Raw genomic sequence first — 17718 nt, 5'->3', positions numbered from 1 at the left:
CACAGGCAGAAGCAACGCTCAAAACAATGATAAAGATGTATGGATTTAGCTTCCCCTGAAAGTAGTTATCACATGTATTCTATTCTTTTACCTTTGGACAACAATAAGATAAAACCTATGACTAAGCTCTCTGAACTGCCACTCAGTAAAAACTGTTTCGAATGTAATTTCTTCCATTTCCTCTTTAGAGTATGCAACACTGCTTATTCCAATAGGACACTGTAAAAAGTATAGTGATTTATCATTTTGATTGTGTTTTCATAATATCTCAAAGTGCCTTCCATTTATTTGGGCATTATGATTCCTACAGGCTATATGCTATACCTTGATTGATTTCTCATTTATATTCAATATTGATAAGTCAGATATCCCTTAAACATATTGTATGTTTTTTTACTCTTGCTTACTGTTTTTTTTTAACTTTTTGTTGTATAATTTATTTTAAATCTTAAAGGAAATTTAAAAAAAAACTGACAGTGACACTCTATGCTATACACTGTTCCAAACAGAGCAATAAATGTTGAAATCAGATACATGATTTAAAACCAAAAGAACAAATGGGACAGACTGTACTTAAATAAACAAAAATTCAATATAGTTGTTTCTTTATTCCAGGAAGTTGACTGCAAAACCAATGTCTTCCATTATATCTAGAGGAAAGCAGCACACAGGGTTGAAGTAATGAAGGCATGTACCCTTTAAATGCTTTACAAATCAGGATGGATGACAACACTGTAGAAATGGACAATTTCAAATCATGATACACATAGTCTCCTTATTCTAGTTATATATCATTCTAAATATTGACAAAATTCTTCTTGGGCATTTCATAAAGACAATTCTTTAAAAAAATATTTACAGTAATATCTGAGTTTTGTGTAAGTACTGGCATATTAAAAACTCTTGGGGCACAATATTGCTTACCAACTAAAGGAAAACGCCCTATAATTCGACAGAATAGGAAGGTACAACGGTGTGTCACTTGAGAGAGACTTCAAGAAGAAAAGGAAATTCACATGTTTTTGAAATACTGCTAGATGTCAAGTAGTACATAATTTTTCATATATTATTTATTTTAAATTTCACAACTCCATGAGAAAATTGAAGCTGGGAGAGATTAAGTAATTTTCCCAGGATCATACAACTAGAAGAAATGGAAGCAGGATTTAAACCAGGTCTGTGTGATAAATCCAGCTTACTCCACCAGCCCATGCTGCATTGCTATACAACTCTTATTCCTATAAAATATCTCAACTGGCCTGCCTAAGAAGCAGCAACTACCCCACTTCCATCCCTCTTTCTGCTTACCTAAAAATCTTACCTCCATTAGCCTGATGAAAGGATGAGAAGACAAAGGCTTTAGAAAGAAGACCATTAAGATTTGTTACCCTGAAGGGCAAGGACTGCTTGCCTATGTGGTGCCTTTTCAACAGCAAAAGTTCATAGATCACACGTGATATACTATTGCTTTTAAAAATACCAAATTTGGTTTATATAATTGGACAGATAAGAATTCATGAGGCTGCAATAAGATATCAAAAACAGTAAGGGATGTCCCAAAGAGGGCAAATGGGGATGAGGCATCCATTCCTTAACAGGCTAGAGGCAGAAAGTTGACAGTGAACGAAGAAGGCAGACTGTGAGGCAGGAAGTTGTAGAAAGGTGAGGAAGGCAAGAGGACAGAGCCCAGGAAATACGGCAGCTCTGACCAAAGGGCAGAGTAAGGACTTTACAGAAGTAGGGAAAGTGATCACAGAAATGCCATAGAAGAAAATTATTTTCAATAAAAGACAACCATACCTAAAAAGGGACTTCAAATCACCATTGCTCACCTCAAATTTAAAATTTTTTTAAATCAAAGAAACAACATAGATGTACATGTACATAATTTACATGTTTTGTTCTACTTTGCCACTATTGTTTTTTCCCCATCAGTGGCATGGTATAGTAAGAAGTTTTCTGAACTTATGATCAGGAGCCTGTAACAAGGAATTTGACTATCCAACTAGCATTTTAATTTCAACATGTCCAAAAGTGAGGTTATTACCTCTTTCCTCTCCTCCAAGACTTTCCCATAACAACCACATACTCCTCTACTACTTTCCTTCTCCTGGAGAAAGAATTACCAATAGTAACCCAACTATCTCTAAGCATCTCTCCAGTCTTCCTCTCATCTCCATCCCCATTAATACATGATGATTCTTGTTCTCATTATTTTTCCTTTGAATTATTATAATGCTTCTACACTGCTGACAGTGTTCTTCTAACATGCAAATCTGATCCATTTGCTTCCCCATTTAAAATCCTTTAGTCACACACCATCCCTTTCAAGATTAAAGTTACAGCTTCTGAACATGATGTACAAGGTCCTTCATAGTCTAGTTTCTACCTAGCAATTCAGCCTCATATTTGACCACAAAGACACATACTACAATGCAGCTATACCAAACTATCCACACTTCCTTGGGCAAAGGCGATTGTCCTTTATCCATGTCCCTTTACTTCAAAAGTCATGCTAACTTCAACCGCCCTTTCTGCTCATTCTTTAAGATTCAAATACCTTAAGTAATACCTGTGCTTAGCTGTATCATACACTAATCTCATCAAATTATAACTACTTCAATATGTATTTGTGAATAAATGAGTGACTGAAAAAATCTAAACTGAGGCTGTGATTCTGTCACTTACTAATCCCAACTTACTCACTAACAGAATCTACATTTCCTCAGCTGAAAATAACTGCATCCCAGGGCAAAAAATCACTGCAAGCATATGTGACTCAGTAAAGCACTCCAGGAGACAATACTACTTTCCTGGGTGACTGCTTTCAGAAATACTTGGTAATGATTCCTTGAGAATCCCTTTAACCAATCTTCAGTCCCCACTTCAGCCAATTCAACTCTCAGTCATGTGTATTTCTTTTCATTCATACTGATTGTTACTGCCTCAACATACTTGTCATATCAATTTCTATAAAACCTGAACATGGGACCTAGTTCTAGACAGCAATTTCAACTATCTGCAAATAACAACATAAAGAATCTCACTACAGAAGATCACAGAATAGAAGGATGTGCACTCACTCCCTCTTGTGAGAGCACCAGAATCACAACTAACTGCTGAACAATCATCAACAGGAAGATACTGGAACTCACAAAAAAAGATACCCGACATCCAAAGACAAAGGAAAAGCTGCAATGAGACAGTAGGAGGGGTACAATCACGATAACATCAAATCCCATGACTGCTGGGTGGGTGACTCACAAACTGGAGAAAAATTATACCACAGAAGTCCACCATTGAAGTGAAGGTTCTAAGCCCCACGTCAGGCTTCCCAACCTGGGGGCCCAGCAACAGGAGGAGGAATCCCCAGAGAACCAGACTTTGAAGGTTAGCGGGATTTGACTGCAGGACTTCAACAGGACTGAGGGAAACAGAGACTCCACTCTTGGAGGGCACACACAAAGTATTGTGCGCATCGGGACCCAGGAGAAAGGAGCAGTGACCCCACAGGAGACTGAACCAGACCTACCTGCTAGGGTTGGAGGGTCTCCTGCAGAGGCTGGGGGTGGCTGTGGCTCACCACAGGGACAAGGAAACTGGAGGGAGAAGCTCTGGAAAGTACTCCTTGGTGTGAGCCCTCCTGGAGTCCACGATTAGCCCCATCAAAGAGCCTATAGGCTCCAGTGCTGGGTCACATCAGGCCAAACAACCAACAGGGAGGGAATCCAGCCCCACCCATCAGCAGACAAGTGCATTAAACTTTTACTGAACTCTGCCCACCAGAGCAACACCTAGATCTACCCACCACCAGTCCCTCCCATCAGGAAACTTGCACAAGCCTCTTACATAGCCTCATCCACCAGAGGGCAGACAGCAGAAGCAAGAAGAACTACAATCCTGCACCCTGTGGAATGAAAACCACACTGAGAGAAAGATGGAAAAAATGAAAAGGCAGAGGACTATGTCCCACATGAAGGAACAAGATAAAATCCCAGAAAAACAACTAAACAAAGTGGAGATGGGCCACCTTCCAGAAAAAGAATTCAGAATAATGATAGTGAAGATGATTCCAGGACCTCAGAAAACAGAGGGAGGCAAAGATCGAGAAGATGCAAGAAATGTTTAACAAAGGCCTTGAAGAATTAAAGAACAAACAAACAGAGATGAACAATAAAATAACTGAAATGAAAAATACACTAGAAGGAATCAGTAGCAGAATAACTGAGGCAGAAGAACGGATAGGTGACCTAGAAGACAGAATGGTGGAAATCACTGCCACGGAACAGAATACAGAATAAAGAATGAAAAAAATGAAGACAGCCTAACAGACCTCTGGAGCAACATTAAATGCACCAACATTCACAATACAGGGGTCCCAGAAGGAGAAGAGAGAGAGAGAGGACCCGAGAAAATACCTGAAGAGATTATAGTCAAAAAGTTCCCTGGGGGCTTCCCTGGTGGCGCAGTGGTTGAGAGTCTGCCTGCTGATGCAGGGGACACGGGATCGTGCCCCGGTCCGGGAAGATCCCACATGCCGTGCAGCAGCTGGACCCATGAGCCATGGCCGCTGAGCCTGCATGTCCGGAGCCTGTGCTCCGCAACGGGAGAGGCCACAACAGTGAGAAGCCCGTGTACCACAAAAAACAAACAAACAAACAAAAAAAACTTCCCTAATGGGAAAGGAAATATCCCCCCAAGTCCAAAAAGCAGAGAGAGTCCCAGACAGGTTAAACCGAAGGAGAAACATGCCAAGACACACACTAATCAAACTGACAAAAATTAAAGACAAAGAAAAGTTATTAAAAGCAACAAAGGAAAAATAACATACAAGGGAACTCCCATTAAGATTAACAGCTGATTTATCAGCAGAAACTCTGCAAGCCAGAAGGGAGCAGCACTATATATTTAAAATGATGAAAGGGAAGAACCCACAACCAAGAATACTCTACCCACCAAGGATCTCTTTCACAATCAATGGAGAAATCAAACACTTTAAAACAAGCAAAAGCTAAGAGAATTCAGCACCACCAAGCCAGCTCTACAGCAAATGCTAAAGGAAGTTCTCTAAGTGGCAAAAACAAGAGAAGAAAAGGACCTACAAAAACAAACCCAAAACAATTAAGAAAATGGTAATAGGAACATAAATATCAATAATTACCTTAAATGTAAATAGATTAAATGTTCCAAACGAAAGACACAGACTGGCTGAATGGATACAAAAACAAGACCCATATAAACACTGTCCACAAGACAGCCACTTCAGACCTAGGGACACGTACAGACTGAAAGTGAGGGAATGGAAAAAGATATAAGATGCAAATGGAAATCAAAAGAAAGCTGGAGTAGCAATACTAGTATCAGATAAAATACACTTTAAAATAAAGACTATTACACGGGACAAGGAAGGACACTACATAATCATCAAGGGATCAATCCAAGAAGAAGATACAATTATAAATATATATGCATCCAACATAGGAGCACCTCAATACATAAGGCAAATGCTAACAGCTATAAAAGAGGAAATCAACAGTAAGAAAATAATAGTGGGGGACTTTAACACCTCACTTACACCAATGGACAGATCATCCACACAAAAAATAAATGAGGAAGCACAAGCTTTAAATGTCACAACAGACCAGATAGATTTAATTGATAATTATAGGACATTCTATCCAAAAACAGCACATTACACTTTCTTTTCAAGGGTACATGAAACATTCTTCAGGATAGATCACATCTTGGGTCATGAACCAAGCCTTGGTGAATTTAAGAAAACTGAAATCATATCAAGCATCTTTTCTGAAGACAAGGCTATAAGATTAGCAATAAATTACAGGGAAAAAAAAACGTGAAAAACACAAACACATGGAGGCTAAACAATACGTTACTAAGTAACCAAGAGATCACTGAAGAAATCAAAGAGGAAATCAAAAACTACCTAGAGAAAAATGACAATGAAAACAATGATCCAAAACCTATGGGATGCAGCAAAAGCAGTTCTAAGAGGGAAGTTTATAGCAATACAAACCTACCTCAAGAAGCAAGAAAAATCTCAAATAAACAATCTAACCTTACACCTAAAGGAACTAGAGAAAGAAGAACAAACAAAACCCGAAGTTAGCAGAAGGAAAGAAATCATAAAGATCAGAGCAGAAATAAATGAAATAGAAACAAAGAAAACAACAGCAAACATCAATAAAACTAAAAGCTGGTTCTTTGAGAAGATAAACAAAATTGATAATCCTTTAGCCAGACTAATCAAGAAAAAGAGGGAGAGGACTCAAATCAATAAAGTTGGAAATGCAAAAGAAGTTACAACAGACACCACAGAAATACAAAGCATCATATGAGACTAGTACAAGCAACCCTATGCCAATAAAATGGACAACCTCAAAAAAATGGACAAATCTTTAGAAAGGTATAACCTTCCAAGACGGAAGCAGGAAGAAACAGAATATATGAACAGACCAATCACAAGTAACGAAATTGAAACTGTTAATTAATAATCTTCTGACAAACAAAAGGCAAGGACCAGATAGCTTCACAGGTGAATTCTAACAAACATTTAAAGAAGAGCTAACACCATCATTCTGAAACTCTTGCAAAAAATTGCAGAAGAAGGAACACTCCCAAACTCATTCTACAAGGCCACCATCACCCTGATATCAAAACCTTACAAAGATACTACAAAAAAAGAAAATTACAGACCAGTATCACTGATGAATATAAATGCAAAAATCCTCAACAAAATACTAGCAAACAGAATCCAACAACACATTAAAAGGATCATACACCACGATCAAGTGGGATTTATCCCAGGGATGCAAGGATTCTTCAGTATATACAAATCAATCAATGTGATACACCATATTACCAAATTGAAGAATAAAAACCATATGACCATCTCAATAGATGCAGAAAAAGCTTTTGACAAAATTCAACATGCATTTATGATAAAAACTCTCCAGAAAGTGGGTATAGAGGGAACTTACCTCAACATAATAAAGGTCATATATGAAAAACCTCAACATAATAAAGGCCATATATGAAAAACTCACAGCAAACATCATTCTCAATGGTGAAAAACTGAAAGAATTTCCTCTAAGATCAGAAACAAGACAAGGATGTCCACTCTCACCACTATTATTCAACATAGTTTTGGAAGTCCTAGCCATGGCAATCAAAGAAGAAAAAGAAATAAAAGGAATATGAATTGGAAAAGAAGAAGTAAAATTGTCACTGTTTGCAGATGACATGATACTATATATAGAAAATCCTAAAGATGCTACCAGAAAACTACTAGAGCTAATCAATGAATTTGGTAAAGTTGCAAGATACAAAATTAATGCACAGAAATCTCTTGCATTCCTATACACTAACAACAAAAGATGAGAAAAAGAAATTAAGGCAATAATCCCATTTACCATTGCAACAGAAAGAATAGAATACCTAGGAATAAACCTACCTAAGCAGGTAAAAGGCCTGTACTCAGAAAACCAGAAGACACTGATAAAAGAAATCAAAGATGACACAAACAGATGGAGAGATATACCATCTTCTTGGATTGGAAAATCAATGTTGTGAAAATGACTATACTACCCAAAGCAATCTACAGATTCAATGCAATCCCTATCAACTTGCCAATGGCATTTTTTACAGAACTATAACAAAAAATCTTAAAATTTGTATGGAGACACAAAAGACCCTGAATAGCCAAAGCAGTCTTGAGGGGAAAAAATGGAGCTGCAATAATCAGACTCCCTGACTTCAGACTATACTACAAAACTACAGTAATCAAGACAATACGGTACTGGCACAAAAACAGAAATATAGATCAATGGAACAGGAAAGAAAGCCCAGAGATAAACCCATCACCTATGGTCAACTAATCTATGACAAAGGAGGAAAGGATATACAATGGAGAAAAGAAAGCCTCTTCAAAAGTGGTGCTGGGAAAACTGGACAGCTACACGTAAAAGAATGAAATTAGAACACTCCTTAACACCATACACAAAAATAAACTCAAAATGGATTAAAGACCTAAATGTAAGGCCTGGTACTATAAAACTCTTAGAGGAAAACAGAGGCAGAACATTCTATGATATAAATCACAGCAAGATCCTTTTTGACTCACCTCCTAGAGTAATGGAAATAAAAACAAAAATAAACAAATGGGACCTAATGAAACTTAAAAGTTTTTACACAGCAAAGGAAACTATAAAGAAGACAAAAAGACAACCCTCAGAATGGGAGAAAATACTTGCAAATGAATCAACAGACAAAGGCTTAATCTCCAAAATATATAAACAACTCATGCAGCTCGATATCAAAGAAACAAACAACCCAATCCAAAAATGGGCAGAAGACCTAAATAGACATTTTTCCAAAGAAGACATATAGATGGTCAAGAGGCACATGAAAAGCTGCTCAACATCACTAGTTATTACAGAAATGCAAATCAAAACTACAATGAGGTATCACCTCACACCAGTTAGAATGGGCATCATCAGAAAATCTACAAAAAATAAATGCTGGAGAAGGTGTGGAGAAAAGGGAACCCTTTTGTACTGTTGGTGGGAATGTAAATTGATACAGTCACTATGGAGAACAGTATGGAGGTTCCCTAAAAAACTAAAAGTAGAATTACCATATGACCCAGCAATCCCATTACTGGGCATATACCCAGGGAAAACCATAATTCAAAAAGACACATACACCCCAATGTTAATTGCAGCACTATTTAAAATAGCCAGGTCATAGAAGCAACCTAAATATCCATCAACAGATGAATGGATAAAGAAGATGTGGTACATATATACAATGGAATATTACTCAGCCATAAAAAGGAACAAAATTAGGTCATTTGTAGAGACGTGGATGGACCTAGAGACTATTATACAAAGTGAAGTAAGAAAGAGAAAAACACATATCCTATATTAATGCATATAGGTGGAATCTCGAAAAATGGTACAGATGAACTGGTTGGCAAGGCAGAAATAGAGACATAGATGTAGAGAACAAACGTACAGACACCACGATGGGAAATCGTGGGTAGGGGGATGAATTGGGAGATTGGAATTGACATATATACACTAATATATATAAAATAGATAACTAACAAGAACCTGCTGTATAGCACAGGGAACTCTACTTCACTTTGCTGTATAGTAGAAACTAACACAATATTGTAAAACAACTATACTCCAATAAAAAAAAAGAAGAAACTCGCTACAACTCTCTTCAATACAGTGTGTGAAGTTCTTCCTTCTGGGAAAACAATCAGGCCCTTCTAGAACAAGAAACTTATGAATGTTAGAAAACATGGCCCTGATAGCTGCTCTGATAATGCATTTTCTTGTGAAAAACTTCTAGCTTTTGATTCTGCTCAAGGCTTCTCTGAAATCTTGGGTCATCCTCTCCAGTACAGGAGCTGCTTTCTTCAACATTTAATACAACCACCATTCCTCATTTTCTTAAATATCAACTGCCATATATCAAGTTCTCTAGAAGCAGAACCTAAGAGGAGGATTAGTGTCATGCAATTTATTTAGGAATTTCTTTGAGGAGTAACTAGTAGGAGATCAGGGAAACAAGATGGCGGATGGAAAGGCACTATGCAAGAACATGTTGGATTTGGCCTAAAATCCCCTACAGCCCTATCAGACCAACAGGGGATGGGAGGAGTGCTTCAAGTTGAGTTGCTGAGATAGCCCAAGGGTAATGGTTCTGAGAAGGTTGCAAGTGTTAGATATAAGCTCACTGAACCTGCATCAGATGTGTGATGGGCACAGCAACCACACTGTTAAAAGAATTCCCAGATGACCCGTAGGGAGCACCATTAGTCATCCACTTTTTATGTCTGATCCTACTTCATCAGACCTCCATCATCTTCTGGTATCCAGTAAACACTCAACAAATATTAGCCAATACCGGTCAAGCTATAATCAATCAAGCCTCAACTAACAATCAAATGGAACCCCTTAACTAAGTATTTATTAATTTCCATAAGCTTTAACTAGATAACACAATCAGATAACATTTGAACTTTAATGCACTTTCAATATGTATGAATACAACAATGTCCATAATATAGAATATCTTCCTCTAAATATGCCTAAAAGGTTAAATCCTCTTCATAATATATCTCCATTTATTTCTACATAAATTAAGATGATATATGAACTTCCTAAGAGAGCTTTGGTCTTAGAAATAGAAAACAAAATCCAAACTCTTTTAAACCAAAAAAAAAAAAGGAGAGAAATTTAAGTGAGGTTGGAATCATGATTTGCACTTTATCAAGATAAAGCTGGCTACTGCACATAAAGGTTTAAGTAACCACAATTCTATCCCAGAATGTACTTCTAATTTTTATTCACAGTTCTCTTATATTTACAGTTAAATTGAAGATCTATCTTCTTTATTGCCAAATTTGAACAAGCTTTAAAAAATAGATTAAAAAAACAGTAAAATACTCTGTGACTCTTTCGGCTCATAAATAAATTCAGTTTTAAAATTCTTCCATTCATTTGCAGGCTCTAGGCCCCAAAATTCAAATTAAAGTGATTGGTAATTAAAATAATGCCTCAAGGAAAGGCAGTATCAAGACATTCACCAGAGCTTCTATTTATGGGTAAGTAAAAGCTAAAAGAATCACTGCTCTGGTAAGTGTCTTAAACTGTGGAGAGGGAATAGGTAAATCAGAATCTGATTGTGACTATTAAGGATATAACCAGTAAATTAAATTTTAGATATATTTCAAAATTGAACTCTTCCCTCTTAGATGGGCAGAGACTGCACACTTACCCATGCACTATCAATTTGCAGAATATGTCACAGGCTTGGCACATAGTGGTATCTCACTGCATATTTGTTTAATCAATGCTATAAAAATCAAATATCTGTTGGGTCACATTATACACAGGACTATATTAGTCTTCTAGGAGCCTGCACATTTGTTAAAGTGACAAGAGGTGCAGTACGTACACACACACACACACACACACACACACACACACACATAAAGGAAATAGTATCAAGTTTACAATTATATATAATCAAGTGCTATGTGATATAATTCACACTGTAAAAGTCTAAGGAAAAAGGGAAGAGCACACATGCTAGAACAGGTAAGAAAGGCTTTATAAAAAGGAACTTGAAGGGTGAGCTAGATTTGGAATGAAGAAGAGGGATGAGGTGAGAATTCCATGGAAACTCTTGATTGTGACATACTGACTGGGAAGAGCACCCATACAATCTACCATCCTCATTGCTACAAGAGCGTTGTTTCTAAAGTACAAATATCCACCCTCTTGGACCCACCCATAATTTTCCATCCTCACTACTCCTATATTTGCCTTTATGCCCCAAGATCTTTCACACTCGCCCCTTCACCTTCCTCAAGCAGTACATGCCAATCTGGAGTGTCTGTCCTCTAAACAAGTCCTAGCACTAAGACCTCCTAGATACTACATCGTAAGACTCAAGCTAAATATGCCTCATTAGTGAGATCTTTGCTTACCTTCCTACATGGGATTCGACTCTGTCCCCAAGTAGCCCCACGGTATTCTGTTAGAATCTTATTATAGCACCTGTGCTATGTCAGAGCATTAAATTTTTTACATCTGTGTCTTTCATTAGATTGCAAGCTTCTCAAGGAAAGGGACAGTTCATTTTTGAATCTTTAATAAAAAGAACATATAACAAGGGTTTATAGATGTCTGATAAACAAAGAAATAACTGGAAGGAAATGGAAGGAAAGAGTGATGGAGGGAAACCAGACTAACCGAAGCAGAGATTTTATGTTAGAGAAAGAGAACAAACAGATGCATATATTATGGAGAGCTTTGAATTTCAGGCTCAGAAGCTTGGGCTATTTGAAGGTTCTGAACCAAGGGTAAAGAAAGATAAAGAGAGAAAAAAAGTGAGAGAATAGCAACGCACTGTGTGAACTCCAAAGAAAGGACACCAAAGGAGGAGGATGCAGTTGAATTTTAAAAGTTTATGAGGAAAGACTCTCCTCCCCATCATAAACCACTGAACTATGGTCAAAGTAATTGTACTGCTTATGAACTAAACTCCAGTTCAAAGAATCAATGGCACTTCTGTGGGAAAATAAGACATGCATTTATTGTCACTTCCTTCTGAAATAAGGCACTGGCAATGAATTTTTCAAAATGCATAAATTCACAGTGACAAAGAGAAAGGGAAATGAGGCAACAGACACAAAATTGTAGATGCCAGAAAGCAACTGGATAAACAATAATCCATCTAGAACACTTAATGAAGGAATAGAAAAAGCAAACAACCAACTTTACTTTGCAGAACCTCCAAAAGCATCAAGAATTACCAGCACTGAGTATCTCTGGAAATAAAGGGCTATAACAGAAGAACCTTTCTGAAAACCTATCCAAGAAGTATATAGAACCTTAGATCCCTCCTCCACACTGTGTACCAGATGACTGTCCCTCCCTACTAGCAGAAAATTGGGGATTTATTCTCTGCATGGAAAAATGGGGTTTCTGGACTAGAGGACACAAAGATGAGAGCGAGATACCATAAAGCAAAACATAGGAATTAAGTAAACACTTGCATACCTCAGCCCTCTTCCCCAACTTAACTACCAGAACACCAGACAGGCTTGTACCTTTCAGGAAAAGTACTGGAAGGTCCTTCTCTGCACAGTGTCATTGGTTCCCAGAAAAGATCAGAAGATGCTGACACTTGAGTTTCCCCAATTAAACAACTCAGCCACATGACCTTACTGTGAAGCCCATGATTGGCAATTCACATTCAAGGCCTCTATCCAGGTTTTAATGTCCCAGTTTAAATATAAGCAGACAATCAAAAATCAAATGTCACCAAACATCTGATCAACGTGTCTATATGATAGAGTACAAAACAAACAAAAACTTGAATGAAGCAGAGATAAAATAGGCAAAAAACTTCAAGAAATAATCATTAGGAGTCTCTAACAGATGAGAAGATATTGCATTAATAAAACAAGAAGATTTTATAAATTTGGTTCAAAGAACAAAAGTGATCTAAAACATGATAACAGAAATCAAAAGCTGAGTAGAAAGATTGTAAGATGAAGTGAGAAAACCACTCATAAAGTAGAGCAAAAAGAGATGGACTATAGAGAGAAAATCTAAGAAAATCAGATGACCCATCCTGAAGGTCCCATATCTGAATAATAGAATTTCTAGAAAGATCAGAAAAAATAGAGAAAAGAAGATAATTAATAAAATAATTTAAGTCACTTTTCTAAACTTGAAGGGCATGTGTTTCTAGACTTAAAGAGCTTTCCCAAGTACCCAGGCAATACATAAATATCCACATCAAAAAACATCATTATAAAATTCTAGAATACTGATGACAAGATAGTATCTTACAAGCTTCCTGGAGAAGGAGTGAAGGACTTGGAGAAAAACAGGTCACACACAAAGGATGTGAAATTATAATGACACTGAACTCAAAGCAACATTTGAAGCTGGAAAACAGTGGAAAATACCTTCAAATTTCTGAGGAAAAATACTTTCAAACTTTCAATTCCATATCCAGCCAAACTATTACATAAGCATGAAGTCATTTAAAGACATGAAAAAATCTCACAAAATGTACCTCATATGAATCTTTCATAAAGAAGTTACTGGATGCTCCACGAAATATAAGAATAAACCAATAAGGGGGAAGAGACAGTATACAGGAAATAAGAGCTCCAACTCAAGAGAGAGGTAAAAAGAATCCCCAGGATGATGGTAAAGAAAGATCCCAGGAGAAGAATTGTAAACCAGGGATAAAGAGCAACCAGTCTACATTGGAAGATCCTTCAGATCGGAAAGCTACTGAGATGTCATCAAGTAGATAAATTTGATAGAATATCTGATGAGTCAATGTACTGAGACATATTTGACATTGTTAGGGAGTATGGAATTAAATTAGCAAGTGCTACATTAAAAATCCAGCAAATGAATAAAAGTCAAGTATTAACTACAGGAAAAACAACAACATCAGTAGGAATATTAAAAGTAATTAGATTATAATACATAGCTTAGCTTATATGAGGTTTACATAGTGTCCCCCCACCACATACACACACAAATATTGATTTAACCAAACTTATAACATCCTTATTCAGAAGAAAAGGATAGGAAGGAAGCAAAAATGGTTGATTGTGTATTTGCGGGAGGGGCTTCCTATGAAGGAGGGCTATATCTCCATCTTCTGGGGTAGGAAATTAATAGATACTCTTTAAAAAAAAAAGATATGAGGTAGATGTATAAGTGTGTTACTTGGTGATAAAGAGATAGATAACAAAAATTAAAAGAATCAGCTATCAGAATTGAAACAGGTTACTTCTGGGGAGCAAGAGATGACAGAAAGAAGGGTCAAAAGATCACTGTAGACCTGAGCTTGTAGAAATACCTGAATCATTAAACTATGTACATTATAAGTCACATTTTAAAAGTAAAAACTTAATCCAAAATGACTGACAGAAACAACTATGTATCTAAATCTATAACAGAAAATTGCTCGCTCATTGTAACTTGTAAAAACTAAATCATAATAGAGTCACTACATCACTTGGAGGAATCAGAGGTCTGTTTAGGTATTATCCTGTTATTCTTTTTTTTTTCCTAGCCTTCTCTTCTCCGTCCTACCACGCTATACATCCAAAAAGGAAAGGGAAAAAAGAAAAGTTATTCCCAACTTTTAATCCTTAAGTAGCACAAAATTTTAAGGCCAAAGCAACCTCACATCTTGAGAGAATTATTCCAAGACATAAAGTAAAAAATGGTATAACTTAAAACTAACTTGACAAAATGATTTGTTTATTGATTCCTATACACCAACCACACTAAGCACGATATTTATTTGTATATATAATTACTGCAAACCCAGATATATGAAGGCCACTCTCCCACCTGAAGAGAACAGAAGGGAGGTCTACAAATGTCCACAGTTGCACCTTCTCACAAAGCCAGGGGCACTCCATGCCTCCAGCTTTTATAATTCCTGGGTTTCATCTCATGGAGGCACCAATACATTTAGCTTTTATGACAGCCATGTGTCACCACCATTCATTTGGGTCTAATTTCCCCAAGGGTTGCATATCATCTTTGCTCTTTGACTTAATTCCTGGCATGCTGGCACTGTGTTGAATAACTGCTAAATCATTCCCAGGAGATGCCACATTTGACTTGCTTTTAAGGTCACTGTTTCCATGTCTCCCTCTCTCATCCCCTTTCCTCTCTTACCCTCTTCCCCCTCCTCCTCCTCCTCCTCTTCTGCTCTTCTTCGTCCTCGTCCCCCCACTCTGTCTCTCTCTCACACACACACACACAGACACACACACACACTTATGAATACTCATTCCTCAAATATTTTTGGCTAGTCTCTCCCACATTTCACACGTCTTAGAACAGAGACCACTACAAAACCGAGAGATAATTAACTCTTGTCCCTTCCTTTCACAGATGAGAAAAACAAAACAGAGAGATAAAATGTCTTGCTGAAAAATTATAACCCAAGACTTTGAATTTTCAGTCTAGTACTCTAAATCATGCTACCTATTTTGTTTTTGCAAAAACTATTCTGAGAATACGTTTTATACTCACCATTGAAAAATGAGGCTTGAAAATGAGGCTTTTATTGAATAAATTAGGCTTTTTAATATTATATATGAAATTTTTGTGGTATATATGCAACATACACCAAACATTTCAGTACTCAGCACACATGAGATACTCGATAACATTGATTGAAAGAAATATTGAATACATACTGAGTTTCAGTTACATGCAAGGTATTTTTCTAGGCATTACAGATTTGATACGTGCTTTAATGAAATTATAATCCAATATATGGTGGATGATCATTCAGTTACTTTAAAACATTCTGAAATGGGGTGGAGATTATTTTGAATAACTATTTATTTTTCTTTACTATTTTGTTTTCTTTTTTCCAAAATATCTAACTTTGAAAATGGTGGTCAAATATAATCCTTGTGAATTTAATATATTAAAGAATACTTATCAAAATTCTTCCTAAAATTTTATTTGTTACTTGCTCATATTCAAAAGAAATAGGTTTCTCAGAACAGCTTTGTTGCTGATGCAGTAAAAATAGGTTTTCTCCTGGGAGATGATGGTGAGATTTATGTGTTTAACTATAATGGAAAAGCTACACTTCTGTTTGAAGCATGAGCTTTAAAGATAAAAAGGCATATTTTTATTTTTAATGAAATGTTTATGGAAGTTTCTAGATAGTACAGTATCAACCCATCCAATGCCCCAGCTAAGGCAGTAGTAGGATAAAAATTTTTCATGATGCCTTGTTAATGTGGCCCTGTTTGCTATCCAAGGCTGAGAATTTAATCTCCTGTTTAGTCACACTTGGGTTTCTCTAAAAACAATATTGTTAATGATCTAGCTAATGAGATTGTCCTTTCCCACCATTTATCAGCTTTTTAGTGATCTATCTATCTGCCTTGAGAAGCTGGGCTGTGACCCATCTTGCACAGATCACCAAACACCCAACAGAGAGTAATAGCTTTGGCTCTTTAGAACCCGAAGCTTAGAGATGAAAGAATCTGAATCTCATTACAAACTGCCTGAGCTATCCATTTAGTCATATCAAAGCCAATTTCATATTGCAGACAACAAGTTACAAGAAAAAGAGGTAGGAGAGCCACAGACTTCCCATTTGGTGCCTTTTTCTGGGAAAATATGGTATAAACACACAGAACCCTCTTTATCTTCATCTGCTGTAGCTCATTGTAATTCCACATTATTTTTTGCTCTTGTTTATATAAAGCCCTTGCTGAATAATTTTTCCCCATCAGAGGCATTTTTACCATTAACACAGTGTGATATTGTAGAGTGTGAATTGCTTCAAACTGAGGAATAACAGAATTTGTCCTTTTTTTAAGCATAATGATGAAGAAAGGGAATTATACTTGATAGATAGATGAGAACCCAAGAAGAAAATGTAAGTTCCCAGAGAACAAAGAAATATTTATGGAATTATTATGAGACAGAGGTCCATTATTGTAAGTCTGAAGTAGGTCTATTATAATGAATCATTTAGAACAAGAGAATCACAAATTGTTTATTCATGACAAAGAATGATGTGTTTCTATAGGACAATTTATTCCTTGAGCATGTCCTAGCAATCAATAACCTCAAGCTTTTTTGTATTTACAAAAGAGGTAGCATTCTTTCTTTTGGATCTAAAGAACTCCAGAAGGACAGGAATACGCCTATTTTGTTTACTATGGTATGCCCTATATCTAGAGCAGTGCCTAGTACATGGTACAATAATTAAAATTTATTGAATGTATATTAATTCATTGAGGCACTTAAAGTCTTTTTGAAACCAAAAGAGAATTATAGATTTTATATATAATTTATATAAAATTATTTTTTTCCCACCTTATCCAGTAAATTTTATTTCAATCACCCCTCCCCATTCCTGGACAGTGTGTTTCCAGAATTTGGTTAAAGGACTTAGGAAACATGCATTTTTCTGGAAAACATCTGGGTTCAGAAGTCAGCCTACATTACCTTTCAAATTCCTATGTATAATATTTGGCAATTTACAGAACTTAATTAGGCCTCAGCTTCCTGTGAAAAATGGCACCAAATAGGCACTCAATTGTAACTATTAGTGGCTGTAACTATTAATATTATTGTTTGATGATTTTTTTTAATG

The sequence above is a fragment of the Phocoena phocoena genome, chromosome 8, assembly GCF_963924675.1.
Source record: "Phocoena phocoena chromosome 8, mPhoPho1.1, whole genome shotgun sequence".
In the NCBI taxonomy this organism is placed as follows: Eukaryota; Metazoa; Chordata; class Mammalia; order Artiodactyla; family Phocoenidae; genus Phocoena; species Phocoena phocoena.
This window is presented reverse-complemented; position numbering follows the sequence as displayed.